This window comes from Typopeltis vanoorti, chromosome 3 (assembly GCF_054136105.1).
Source record: "Typopeltis vanoorti isolate ZY-2024b chromosome 3, IOZ_Tvanoo_1.0, whole genome shotgun sequence".
Taxonomy (NCBI): Eukaryota; Metazoa; Arthropoda; class Arachnida; order Uropygi; family Thelyphonidae; genus Typopeltis; species Typopeltis vanoorti.
This window is the reverse complement of record NC_143551.1, coordinates 96,667,793-96,679,776: the sequence shown is the minus strand read 5'-3', so window position 1 is coordinate 96,679,776 and position 11,984 is coordinate 96,667,793. Positions and strand designations below refer to the sequence as shown.

The window sequence follows — 11,984 nt, the reverse complement described above, 5'->3', positions numbered from 1 at the left end:
CATATAAAGATTTTAATGATAAATACTACTAGTTTCGGCATATAGCAGCCTTCTTCAGGTATTTATAAAGGAAAGGAATACTAATAAACATTGAATTATTTAAACAAACTGGAAATTACAGGTACAAATTGCCTCACATAATCGATACATAAAAACGTTGTATTTTTCAAGTTGTTCCAACTGGCGTGCCATTGTTTGTTGCAATTGTGCGTGAAGAAGGCTGCTATATGCCGATACTAGTAGTATTTATCATTAAAATCTTTATATGTTATCTCGGTCTTGGAGTCATTAAATCTATTTTTTGAAATGTATAACAACCGAGTAAAAGCTGATCGCCACATATATATACAGTATATATATATATATATATATATATATATATATATATGTGGCGATTAGTTTTATGGCTTTCTTTTCAAAGTCTTCAAGGAAGATGTTAGCTAGCACAGGGGACAAAGGGTTGCCCATTGCCAGGCCTTGTTTTTGTTGGTAAATGGAGTCCTTATATCTGAAGTAACCAGAATGAATGCAATGCTTTAAAATTTGAAATTTAATGCTTTCTTTTTGAAAAGAAAGCCATATCTTCCTTCTCATTTAAACCAAAAGTTTTGAAAAGATATGTTGATGATATATTCATTATTTGGAATCACGGGCACACAGCTCTCACAGATTTTCTTCGTCATCTAAACATCCAACATCCTAATATAAAATTTACTGCTGATATAGAAAATAATAACTCTTTACCTTTTTTGGATGTTATGCTTACACGATACTCTGAAAGATTAAAAATCTCTATGTACAGAAAACCTACGCATACCAATAGATATCTGCATAATCTTTCTCATCATTTTCCACCACAAAAACTTGGAATTATATCTACCTTAGGACACAGAGCACGTTCTCTCTTAAATGAACAAGATGAACTACAAAAAGAAATGAATCACCTCACTCTTATTTTTAAACAAAATGGATACTCTGAAAAAACAATTAAGAAACTTCTTCTGAACCCTCCTAAGCAGTGCACAACAGAGACTATTAATTTTAAAGGTAGCATCTCTATTCCATACATCAGCACAGTCTCTAAGAAAATAGCTAAAGTCCTTAAAAAATATAATATCAGGACCTTCTTCACCACACTTCCAAAAATCCGCTCTCTAATCAGCCATCCAAAACCTACTCATCACAACCTTAAGTACCCTGGAGTATATAAATTGTGGTGTGATTGCAATATCCCATACTTTGGTCAAACTAACAAATCTATTGAACAACGCATAGAAGAGCATAAGAGAGACATCTCATACAAAAGATCTCATGCAACTGCGTTATCCAGTCATGTTCTTTTTTCAAATAATCCTAATGATGACCAACAAAGCCACTCTGTATGCTGGAATAGATCAGAAAATATTTTTCGCTGTGAAGATGAGTTTGAAAGAAAAATCGTAGAATCACGGGAAATCCTACTGAACCCGGTCCACTTAAATAATAATTTAAGTTATAACATCCCAGATAGCCATGCTGCAGTTATTCAATATTGGCGTTCACGTGAACTTGCACGCACAATTGCAACAAACAATGGCACGCCAGTTGGAACAACTTGAAAAATACAACGTTTTTATGTATCGATTATGTGAGGCAATTTGTACCTGTAATTTCCAGTTTGTTTATTTAAATAATTCAATGTTTATTAGTATTCCTTTCCTTTATAAATACCTGAAGAAGGCTGCTATATGCCGAAACTAGTAGTATTTATCATTAAAATCTTTATATGTTATCTCGGTCTTGGAGTCATTAAATCTATTTTTTGAAATATATATATATATATATATATATATATATATATATAATTAAAATAAATAAATAAAGTTTAAAAAAATAATAAAAAAATAATAATAATATATAGGCCTATATATAAGGGATAAAAAAAAATCAGCTAACGCCTTTTTATTCCCGTATACGGGGAGTAGGCGAGGCCATTTAACCCTATCTAATTTTTGGAGACTGAGTGGGCAGTTCAATCTCCACTGGTACCAATCAGAGTTAGATGGCTCAAGGCTATCACTAATTAAGCGGTACTCAGTGAAGAGAGACGGCTCAAATGTGCCTCCATGTCGTGGTCCCTAACCCTAACACAATATATTTAATGTCTGAAATAATATGGGTTCTACGGTCGATTTTCTTGAGTTTACAGGACGCAAAACCCGAGTTTCCGGGAGGAAAAACCTGCTTGCCCGTGCCAGAGATCGACTAACTCGGGAACCGGTCGAAAAAAGGCTTAGAAACATTTCCTCTAGTCGCCGACTAGACTCGAAACCAAGTCTTCCTTCGTGCGGCCAAGCGCGGTGGTTGGCAAACGCCACATCCACTGAGCTACACAGGCTATAAGGGATAAAATGTTATATATATGTATATCTAATTGTGTAAGGGAAAAAAATGTAAATGTAAATAGCAAATTACTCCTTAAGATAAGTTAATACTACTCTAGTAATAAATATGTAGATTAAGATATATTACCACAAATATGTATATGTTCTTGTATATACAGACACAAGGACGGTAGATATGTCAATTGTAAGAAATGCAGATAACATAAGTTCATAACATGATAATAACCCAAAATGTTAATAGGATATATTATCCATTTATAGACCTGTAACAAATTCTGCAATTCAAAAACTTTGTATATAAGAAATTACACATTTACCTCTTAAGTTAAGCAAACAATATAATGTTAAAGCAAGATGGAATTCTTTTTTTGTAAAAATAAGAGTGCCTACAAAAAATAAAATCTGCATGAGATATAGAGATACTACCAAAATATATGCATATATAAATGGAAATAAAAACATAAGCAATGTATATATTTTAAGAATAAGATGTGCATTTAAATTAAGTTAATAAAATAATCTTCCAAAATATCTGAACAAAGATATAAAATGAAGATATATGTAAAACGAATTGTACATATGGAAAATGTCAATGCTAACATATATATGTATATGTATGTATGTGTGGATATATGTATATATGTAAGTGTGTATATATGTATATATGTAAGTGTGTAATATATGTATATGGATGTATATATATATATATATATATATATATAAAAACGAGAATAGACTGATCTGATAATGGAACTTATAAATAGACTGATCTGATAATGGAACTTATAAATAGACTGAAATCACTATGCAACATATATAGTGATTTCAGGGTTTTTCGTCCTGTAAACTCAAGAAAATCTACATAGAACCCACATTATTTCAGACATTAAATATGTTGTGTTAGGGTTAGGGACCACGAGATGCCGGCACATTTGAGCCGTCTCTCTTCACCGTGTACCGCTTAATTAGTGATAGCCTTGGGCCATCTATCTCTGATTGGCTACCAGTGGAGATTGAACTGCCCACTCAGTCTCCAAAAGTTAGATAGGGCTAAATGGCCTCGCCTACTCCCCGTATACCGGAATAAAAAGGCGTTAGCCGTTTTTTTTTTTTTTTACAATAAACATCTTGTGTGACATTGCACCTTAGAATTTTACAGAGTTCAGCACGAAGTGCTGCAATTCCTACATTGGATTTCAGTTAAAATTTTTAATAATACTTTTTTGCCTTTATATTATGTATTTACAACTCATTTTGTTCTATTATTAACAATGAAGATTATATGTAATCAGAAAAAAAAAAAAATCAGCTAACGCCTTTTTATTCCCGTATATACGGGAGTAGGCGAGGCCATTTAGCCCTATCTAACTTTTGGAGACTGAGTGGGCAGTTCAATCTCCACTGGTACCCAATCAGAGACAGATGGCCCAAGGCTATCACTAATTAAGCGGTACGCAGTGAAGAGAGGCGGCTCAAATGTGCCGCCATCTCGTGGTCTCTAACCCTAACACAATATATTTAATGTCTGAAATAATGTGGGTTCTACGGTCGATTTTCTTGAATTTACAGGACGAAAAACCCGAGTTTCCGGGAGGAAAAACCTGCTTGCCCGTAATTTCTTGTATAATTTTTTATTTTATTTTATTATTTTTTTTTATCTCTGATTGGTACCAGTGGAGATTGAATTGCCCACTCAGTCTCCAAAAGTTAGATAGGGATAAATGGCCTCGCCTACTCCCGTATACGGGAATAAAAAGACGTTAGCTGATTTTTTTTTAGCTGAAGTTTGAGAAAGAGTGATTATACATACAGCTTTCTGCATTTGCTTATAATGATTATAATATATAATAATAATAATATAATTAAAAGCTAGATTTATTGCCAAAACCATTGCAAAGGAAACAAATAGAACCTATTTAAAATAAATTACCCATCCCGTTTTTCTTTTTACAGTATGGCTGTTCAATTACCTGTCATGGCCAGGTAAGCAGACATCTTTGAAGCTTAATCTTTGCTAATGATGCGGTAGTATGTTCTATCTGCAATGTTTCCTACTCAATTTCCATGGATGGCCCCTAGTTAATTTATCGCACTGGGGGATAAATATAATATTTATCTACCAGACCTGTTCTGAAAATTTTCCTCTGATATTAATCTTGTAAAAACCCTTCATAATTTCTATGTCTCAATCATATCACTCCCCTTTTTCGCCTACCAACCAGTTTCTGTAACCCACAAATCTTTAACCTGTTTTCATGAGGTTCATTCCATAGACCTGCTACCCTCTTGGTCACTTACTTCTGGATCCTCTCATCACCAAGAATCCCTGGCACCCAGATCTGCACTCGGTAGTCAAGATGGGATCTTGTCAAAGGTCGATAAAGATGAACAATAACCTGCTCGTCAAAGTATTCTTCAGTAACCAAGTTATCTGATACGCTGCTTTAGCCACTTTTGCTATGTGTCCCCTAAATTTAAACTTCCTATGCATTAACACTCCGAAGGCTTTGGCTTCGTCAATTTCCTCGAGTACATTTCCATCAATATACTATCAAGGCCGGCTCTAAAGAAGGTGCACACGTGCATTTTCACGGGGTGAAAAGTTTTTTTGGGCGGCAAAATAGCCCTAAACTATACAAAAAATAAATCACACAAAAAATCATTCATTCCTTCTCTGTTGATACCAGACTTCAGGATGTCGTTAGTTCAATTTTACATAATAAAACTTCATTCCACTGTATATTTTTTAAAAGTCATAATCATTTAAAAGAATGCAGTATTATGTTGCATTTAATATCGCAATGTCAGTGTTAATATCAGACGACGTGACAATAACAGAACACCTTCTATCTTGCAATAATTTCCGATTACATTGCTGGCTGCGAGTTGACCTTGACCTGAGGGTGAATCTCAGTTAATCAATGAGACCAAACTATCATACTGAGATAACTGGTTAAGAGTTACCCAAATGAAGAAACAGAATTAAAATATATAAAGTTGCGCAATGATTGTTAATAATACTGTTTTGATACAGTTATTAGGATTCGGCTTTTAAAATATTTATAACATTCTTCTTCTACAGCTAATGTAGTAGAAGAGGAAATAAGCTAAAGGAACGAAAACAAAAAATTCTGAGCTCCTGGCAAGTACTTCTAATAGCGATCCCAGTAATGTCTATATTAGTAACAATTAATTTTAATTACCCATGTAGATGCACATTTAGAGAGCAAAATTCCATCGTGAAAGGGCTAATTTTCTCTCTCTTTCTGTAAAAAATATAGTTCATGATTATTTTTCATTAACTTGCGAATTTTCATTAGCTAATGCTAAACCACTATTTAGAATTTCTGATGAGACATATTGAAGCCTAGCTTAACATCATGGCTTTTAAGATTATTAAAAGAGGTTTTTTTAGTGGGAAGGGGCGGCAAAATTCTTCCTTCGGTCGGCCCTGTGTGTTATACAGCTCGTAATCTATTCATTCCAAAATGCAAAACCAGAAAGTTTGTCACATTAAACTTACATCCATTTTCCTTTTCCCAGTCTGCCAATCTATCCAAATCATCCTGCAAAATTTTGATTGTATTAACTATTGCTCTACCCAACTTTGCATCATCGGCAAATAACTGAACAGTTCCTCTCAGATCTTTTCCTATATAGTTAATGGACAAATTAAACAGTAGAACAGAACCCTGCTGTACACCACTTGTAACAGGTCCTCTTTTGGACTCTACTCTTGAATAAACTACTCTCTGATATTTTTTAATCAACCACACTCCTATCCATCCCATTTGCTACAGTTTACTCATTAGAATTCCATGTGGCATCCTGTTTGCAATAGTGCAGCAATATCCCTATATACCCATTACCTTTATCCAACTCCTTTGTCACTGTATTATAAAACGTGAGCAAGTTACTTAGACATGACTAACCCTTCACAAAACCTTGCTACTCCCATACAGCATTCCATTTCCATCTATTCATTTCTGTATTTTGCTCTTGAACAACTTCTCGAATACTTTGACAACTCTTCATATGCCGATCGGGCGGTAATTTGCTACAGCAGTCTTTGAGCCTCCTTATGCAATGGAACTCTTTTCCCCTCTTTCCATCCTCCCGGATACACTTAGAATAAACAACGGCTCTAACAATTCTCTCGCCGCTTCACGTAAAACTTCAGCTGGTATATCATCCAACCCACAGCTGTATTCATGTTAAGATTCTGTAATATGCTATGCACCTCCATTTCATTTACCTCAGTTCTTCCCATATAAGCCTTTGGCTCTCTTGTTCCTGCAATATCCCACCTGGATGATATACGCTTGCAAAATGTTCACTTAGTAATTCTACTATTTCGACTGATTCAGTTACCTCCTTACCATCGGCATTCATTAAAATCACTCTGCCATATACATTCTTTCTTTTACTTGCAGTATATGGAAAGAACTGTTTGGGATTCTCTTTAGCCTACATTGCTAACTTCCTTTCATAATTGGCCTGTGCCTTGTACTGTTCATGTGACTGCAGGTCACCATTCTCCTCAAATTCCCTCCACAATTGTTTCTTTTTTTTGCAGCTCCAGCTTATTGATGATCTTCATCCATTTCACTCCCACTTCATTTACTCTCCTGACTGTCTGCTATTATCTTCGTCTTACGCTCCCTCAAAAATATTCCCTCCACACTCTCAACATCCAGCGCTTGCTGTTTTACATGCCATGTCATCGATCTAAGCAATCTCCTGAGCTTGTCATATTTACCAGCCCTGTAATTACACACATACCCGTCTTAATTGTAATTTTAAAAAATAGGGAAAATTAGCGGAATTTTTAATTCAGAAATGGAATGTGTTGGCGTTGCGGCTCTTCGTTCGTATAGGTCTGAAGAAAAATTTGTATTGCGGTTACGTAATTTCAAAATGTTTTGTTACCGGAGTAATCAATTTGCTATGATATTTTTATAGGATTTATAGTTTAGTTTTAATTTGTTGCGTTTAAAATAGATAACGTTTAGCCGAATAAAATTATTTCTATTACTAAACATTGTGAGAATTATTTTTGCTGATTATAACAGCAGTTATAGCTGGTTTTTTTTTTTGTTTTAGACTAGAGTTGTTATTTAGTTACGACTATGGACTGTTTACCAGGATGATAGCTTAAGGTAAGTAATGGGGGAGGGGGGGGATTAGTGATGTAAGATCGTTTCCCCCCAACATTACCGTACTTATCTTAATTATTTATTTCTAAGCTGCTGCTTCTGATCATGATCCTGTCTGGAAAACGTGGCTCATATTTCACATGTTTTTAAATATTCTTAGGAATATTAAGAATTTTCTATAAAACTCCGAAACTTTAAGTATTTCCAATATTCGTTCCAAAAAATTGCTTATCGATTGTTTTTTTGAATTAGGACTGGTCAAATCGCTAGACACAATCATCTAGATTTTGATGTCTTGGAACAGGATGGTATATATAAAATAATAATAATAAATAAAATAAATAAATAAACACAATTTAAGAATAATTCCAGAAGATTACAGTAATGAAATGAGGCTTTCAACCAAAGCTTTAATAGATTCCATTTCCTGAAACATTCATTCCTTCTGTAGCACAGTTGACATTGATGATGCCCTTTGATTGTAAAGACCTAGGTTCAGATCTGGTCTAGCATGTTAAGAACTTTTATAAATGTGATAGTCTTCTTCCTTTCCAGGCCTATAGGCCAAGTGGCCTGTTCCGGACTCAATTCCATCTTCCTCTGCATCGAGTACCTTTTGGGTGGTAATTTAGAATTTGTTTAAGTATTCTGCTTCTGTTCATTCTTAGTATGTGTTCTTTCCATTTTTCACTATAGCAAATCACTGTTTCATTTACGGAGGTTGTAATTCCAATTTTTTTCTGATTCGCTGCTTTTCATTTTGTCCATTATTATAACTCCTTCAGTTCTGTGCAAAAATTTCATTTCGGATGATTCAGTTCTTCTTTCATCTGCTTTTTTTATTGTCCATATCTCACTGCCATAAAGTTGGTTTAGCAACTGTATTGTAGATTCTTATTCGTGTGTGTTTTTGTGCATATACTTTTAAAAAGTTTGATATCTTTGGTTCCATATCAGCTTCATTTTCATATGCCATTGTGCAACCTAAATATCTGAATGTATTTAATTGCTCTATTATTTTGTTATTTATTACTATTTTGCTTCTTATTGGATTAGCACCTTTGAAAGCCATGACTTTTGTCTGTTGATATTTCCATACCATATGTTTTTATCAGATTATTTAGACTACATAATGATTTTTGTAGTTCATCATCATTATTTCCAAGGATTATTTGGTCTTCAGCAAAAAGAAGAGTAGCTAATCTGGTGTTACGGTTTATCTTGAATCCTCCTTCATTAGTTATCTTCCATTCTTTTATGATTTTATCTATGTATATATTAAACAAAACCGGTGAGAGAGGGCAATCCTGGCATACTCCTCGATTTATTGGTTTCCAGCTTGATGTTGAATTATTGTACTTCACAGATATTTTATTATCTTGATATATATTATATAAGGCTCTAAAGAGTTGGTTTGGTATTTCATATTCTTCTAGGATTTCCCATAGTTTTTCTCTGATAATTTTATCAAATGCTTTGGTGTAATCTGTAAAAGCTATGTGTGTTTCTATGTTCATTTCTCTGTGTTTTTCAATTAATAATTTTAAAGTAAATGCAGAGTCTATGCAAGACCTGCCTTTTCTGAATCCATTTTGCTCTTCTATTAAATTTGGGTCTACTATACGTTTAAGTTTATATGCTAAGATTTTTGCATATACTTTATAACAGGTACTAAGTAAGCTGATTCCACGATAATTGTTACAATCAGATTTGTGTCCTTTTTTTAGATGGGAATAACTATTGCTTTGGTCCAATCTTGTGGGCATTTTCCTTCTTTCCAGATCATATTATAAAAGTTAAGTAACCTGAGTGAGAATTCAAGTCCTGCATATTTGATAAGTTCCAAGTTTATATTGTTGTCTCCTGGAGCCTTTCCTGTTTTGCTTTGGGTTAATGCTTTTGTTAATTCTTCTAGAGTGTTGTTTTCTAAGTTATCAGAGATGTTTACAAAGGGTAGTTTTCTGTTTTGAATGTTTTCATCATACCATAGATCTTGATAGTGATTTTGCCATGTTTCTATTTTAATGTATTAATATCTGTTTTTTCTCTAGTTTCATTGCTTAGATCTTTGATGATTTTATATGCATTAGGTCTTTTGAGCATACAGTCTCTCTCTCTCTAATTTTGTTACAAAATTGTTCCATCTGTTTTTGTTTATTCTCCTGCATGCTGCTTTTGCTATTGCTTTTTTTCTGTTGTATTCGATTTTTGATTCTATTGTTTTTAGGTTGAGCCAGCTTTCATATGCTTTTTTCTTTTCTTCAACAATGCATTTAATTTCATCATCCCAGTCCTTAAGGCCTCTTTTTCTTTTCCACTTTTTCTTTATTCTTAAACTTTCTTTTGCAGCTTTTGTCATTATGGTTTTTAGGTTTGACCATTCTTCTTCTATATTCTCATTTTGTTTTATACTTGTCATCCAGTTCTTTATTCTTTTTTGGTACAAGTCTTTAATACTACTGTCGTCCAAAAGTCTGACTTTGAAAGATTCAAAATTTCTATTTTCCTTGTGCATTTTTGTTGTTTTCCATCTTGGTTAAAGGTGACAGTTTTATACTAAAACAGCAGGTTTTTTTTTTTTTTCCCCTTAATATTAAATCCTTCAAGCCAAATTTGCCAGAGCATATGAGATGCCACACAGATGTCCTATCAGAGCATTAATTAATTGTTTATAGATATGAAGTTATTTGGTTGTGACAAGCCACAGAAATATGTAGTCCACCTATGGTACAAATGCATTATAGATTTACAGTCTTTCATGGGTGGGAGTCATATAAAGGAAAGATGAAGTATTCATTTCCATACAAAGAAGACAAGCTTGTACATTGTAAAGAGTACACTGTTTAAGCATTTCTTCCTGGATATTAACATAACACACACACATGGAGGAATCTTTGAGACCCTTACAAAATGGCCTTGTCATATTTCATTGTATTACTTGAAAATATTTGATGTTGTTGCATATCCTAAACATTTTATTAGTAGATTTGGGATGTATCTAATTAAGAATATATTTTTGATGTGCGTATATATATATATTCAAGATATCAAGTAATTTTATATAAACTTGGTTTTTAATCCTATTTCCCAAGTAGCAAACAGACAAGTAAGTGAAATTTGCGCCTGCATGTAGTGCAAGTCTGAGGTAACTCATGGTAAAGGTGGGAAATAGGATTAAAAACCAAGTTTATAAAAATTATTTGGTATCTTGAATACATAATATATCCACGTTAGAAAACTTTCTACACACACACACATTTTTTTATATATTTGGTTTGTACCACAGAAGGTTATTAGTAAACCTGTAGTACATTTGCACTATGGCAATATGGGTGGCCTAAGGTGTTTTTTTTTTCTTTCAGTTTTTATCAATTTTATATATTTTTTTGTAATTTTTTATTTATTTTTGCATAGTTTAGAAACCCTGCTCTAGAGACCAAACATGGAACTTTTTTAAGCCACTTCAGGCCTCCACTAAGCAAGGTAACAGTGTCATACCAGGTGATGAAATTCACCCCCCCCCCCAAAAGTCAATCACAAACATTCATATCCATGCTCCTGGTGGGATTCGAACCTGCAACCTGTTGGTTGGAGCCATTTGACCACCTGGCCAGCATATTTTCCTTAATGTAATGTTATAAGTAAATAAAGGGGGGAAAGCTAGTTCACATTGGTAATGAATCTGGCATTCTGCATAAGCCCATTCATAATAATTCTTGTACACACATATATCAGTGATTTACACAAATGTGGACATTTATGTACCACAGTGGCACACCCAGGGGGTAAAGGGGCCCTGTCCCCCCAAAGAAAAAAGAAAAAACACTAGAAAATTTTCCAAAAATCTTTTCCTAATTAATAAATTTCATTTTTTTAAAAATTTATGTTGTGTCATGTCTTCTATTTCTATACTACTTATGAATTAGCGATTATTGCAAATGCACAGTTCAATTTAATCCCTTCCCCTTACCATTTCTGTTTCAGTGCATTGTCGCACTAGTAACTTCACTGGATCTATCACTTGTAGGAAATGAGACCCAGTCAACCTCCCACATACCACCTTAAAAATTTTTGTATATGTTGCTGACATATAATTATATATTTCTATGATTCTACAAGATACTCCAGTAGTAGCATTGCTTAAAATATCTAGTGACAAAATAAGTATCAAGTAAACTTCACTGGATGGACTGAAATGATTATCAACTGAAGTCTTAAAATAATGGATTCTGAAATAGATTATGGAACTCAAAAAATTTGTATAGAGCTGGAGCATTTCAGGAGCTTACTCCTGAATTAAATAGAGATGAAATGGATATAGTAGCAATACAAGAGATAAGATCAATAGGGAAAGGTAATTTGAATAAAGACAACCTTTTACTATTTTACAGTGGAAAGAAACAATTCAGATAAGCATGAACTTTGTGAACTGGTTTCATTAAAA

General features: G+C 33.6%; 1 protein-coding gene across 4 annotated transcripts in view; it reads left to right on the top strand.

Moving 5' to 3' along the window:
- Positions 1 to 7,309: 7,309 nt before the first annotated feature.
- The window catches only part of LOC150108406 (centrosomal protein of 83 kDa-like), a 300,734-nt gene continuing 296,059 nt past the window's right edge, over positions 7,310 to 11,984 (top strand). For all 4 annotated transcript variants that reach the window (XR_016548132.1, XM_090390751.1, XM_090390750.1 and 1 more), the window contains exon 1: positions 7,310 to 7,543. The gene's annotated coding sequence lies outside the window, so the exon portion shown is untranslated. The remainder of the gene's footprint in view (positions 7,544 to 11,984) is intronic.